This window comes from Peromyscus leucopus, chromosome 1 (genome assembly GCF_004664715.2).
Source record: "Peromyscus leucopus breed LL Stock chromosome 1, UCI_PerLeu_2.1, whole genome shotgun sequence".
Lineage (NCBI taxonomy): Eukaryota > Metazoa > Chordata > Mammalia > Rodentia > Cricetidae > Peromyscus > Peromyscus leucopus.
This window is the reverse complement of record NC_051063.1, coordinates 171,227,859-171,230,508: the sequence shown is the minus strand read 5'-3', so window position 1 is coordinate 171,230,508 and position 2,650 is coordinate 171,227,859. Positions and strand designations below refer to the sequence as shown.

At 46.1% G+C, this 2,650-nt stretch overlaps 1 long non-coding RNA gene across 1 annotated transcript; it reads left to right on the top strand.

The window, feature by feature from the left end:
• The first annotated feature begins 503 nt into the window (after nt 1-503).
• LOC119087040 lies at nt 504-2,021 on the top strand. Its single transcript, XR_005090478.1, has 3 exons — nt 504-794; nt 912-1,359; nt 1,614-2,021. It is a non-coding gene; the product is annotated as an uncharacterized LOC119087040 (long non-coding RNA).
• Nucleotides 2,022-2,650: the final 629 nt, after the last annotated feature.

Below are 2,650 nucleotides of genomic sequence, written 5' to 3'. Positions count from 1 at the left end.
CCAAGCTTGTTGATTCTGTGCCTCACAGAGCCACTCTTGGTTTTATTAGGGCTCTTGGTCTAGTCAGAGAATACAGATTCTCTATTTCAGGAAGCCTGTCTTGGTCCAATGAGAAGTGGCAGATCCTACATCTCAAAAAGCCACTCTTGGTCTAATGAGGGCTGGCAGATTCCCTGTCTCAGGAGGTTACTCTTGTTCCAATGATAGCTCTTTGTCCAATGAGGGCTGCCGGCTTGGTTTCCATGCCTTAGGAAGTGGCTGGGGTCTCAGGGGGATGGGTATGGGGGCAGGGTGTGTAGATTGCAGGGTCTGGTAGGGGGTCTTGGTGAGGGAGGGACCTTCACAAAGCAGCCCTGCCTGCTGGCCAGCAACTGGGACAGAGTTTGGTGGGGATTCACGGGGACCAGCTGTGTTCCATGGATGGGGCCAAGGATAGGACTTTCTGGGTATGGAGCCTCAATAGTCTTTCAGATAACACCTGACCACAGGAACCAGAGTGGTGAATATTTACATCTACAACAATTAGGACAATGAGAAAAAAGATGTGATCATGAAAAAAACTGTAATGTTAATATAAAAATTGCTATGTGACATTCTCCCATCTTCAGATCCTTCCAAGGACTGCCAGAGTGGATATGAATTAGACTGCAGCCTAAAACACACTCTCTCCCCACCTGCCACAGGCAAGGACTTGAAGGAAGACACATGTCCAGTCTAGAAACACAGTCCTTACAGGAGTACTAGGAGAGAATACCCTGCTTATTGCCTCACCTCTCCTAATCTACCTTCTCACAGTAAGTTCACTCTCCAAAGGAACAAACAGATGTCAGATACAATCAGAGAGTTCTTGTCCAATTGCTTGGTGAGGATGAATTTATTGTGATGCTTCTTCTCTTTTCTGTCCATGACAGGTGGACGTCGACTTTCATTACAGAGTATTATTGGTATTATTGCCCAATGTCTGATGGGGCTGATTGCAGTAATGTTTTTACTGGGTTTCCTGTGGCACAGCCGTCGTAGCAGGTGAAGTGTCTTACACCCTTCCACCTACTCTTCCATTCCCTCCATGCTTGGGAAAGGGAAGAGGCTTTCCTCACTTTGTGTCTGAACTCCATCTTCTCTCTGCTATATGTCTGCTGTGTTGCTCATATCACTGCCTTCCTATGTCCTGTACACCACTGTCTGTCGGTCATGGTCACTCCTTTCCTTGTGAAATTTGGAGATAAATTGACTTCATCTTTCACCAGGGAGCCACAAATTGAGAACAATATTAAACAAGAGGACAATGAGCCAACCAACCTCAATGAAACCTCAAAAGCAGCCTCAAATGTGAAACCTCAAAAGGAAAAGAAGCCAAAAGTAAATTCTCAACCAAATTACCACCCACAGCACCAGCTAGAAAACAGCCAATATGATGGGGTAAAAGGATCAGAGGCTAGGAGGGGCTGGTTAGATTGGAAAAGGAGGCAGCACCAAGAAAGGCAGTGGCAGACATGACACCATTGTGTGAACACACAGCAAGGACACCAGGCAGCTCCCAGGAAACATTGGCTCCCAGGGTCCTTCCCAACTGAGGAACCAAACGACAGTGACAGTGTCTCCCACTTCTTTAGGACAAGAAGTAAGAGCATGCTCAGTGAGGACAACTGAACCTGTCCACCCACAGTAAATAAAGGCACTGACCCTCGGGAATCAAAGGTCCCACCACCTGCCAGTCCTTCCATGGCATCCTGGACACCAGCCACTGTCTCCTGTCTGACTTACAGAGCAGATCTTCTCTTCCCAGCCTCTGGCTGGCATTTTCTTTAGGCTACCAAGTAGCTCCCAAATAAAGACATAGTGACTTATTATTAACTATGAATGCTCAGCCTTAGCTTAGGCTTGTCCAACCAGCTCCTTTAGCTTAATTTAAACTGTTTCTATTTATCTCTGTTTTGCCTCAGGACTTTAACCTTTCTTTCATTCTGTATATCCTACTTTCCTGCTTCCTCCCCATCTGTCTGTCTAACCCCAGATGTCTCCCTGGCTTCTTTTTTTCTTTCTTTTTTGAACCTAAATACCTCCTCCTACTTATTCTCCCTGCCTAGATGTCCCACCTATATATCCTCCCTCACTATTAGACATTCAGCTTTTTCTTAGACAAGTCTGTTGCCTTGGCCAGTCAAGGTAAAACAGCAACACATGTTTACATAGATATACAAACACAACACATCTTTGCATTGTTAAACAAATATTGCACAACACCAGCCCTCAGGTGCTGTAGGTCCTCACCCCCTTCCCAGCCACAGGAGACTAAGTCACTGCTGAAGGGAGACTCAGTTCACCTAAGCTAGGCTGGCATGAGGGAACCACATGTCCAAGAGCAGGTTCCTTATCCTAATGCCTTCCCTGCTGTCTGTGAAGGTTTTGGGCATTCATTTTCCCTAAGGGAGACTCTCTACTATGTGAGTCTGGGTCCCAAGGACCACTGTGCTCCTCCTTGTCATAGGAACATGTCAGTCACAAATACCACTGAGGAAAGGATAATCAAGGCTTTGTGAACCTGGAGAACTCCTGAACTAAATAATCCAGGTTTCTGTCCTTGTTACCTCTCCTCTGGTCCTAATAAACTTGGTCTGTGAAACAGACTCTGTAGGATGCAAAACCTCTA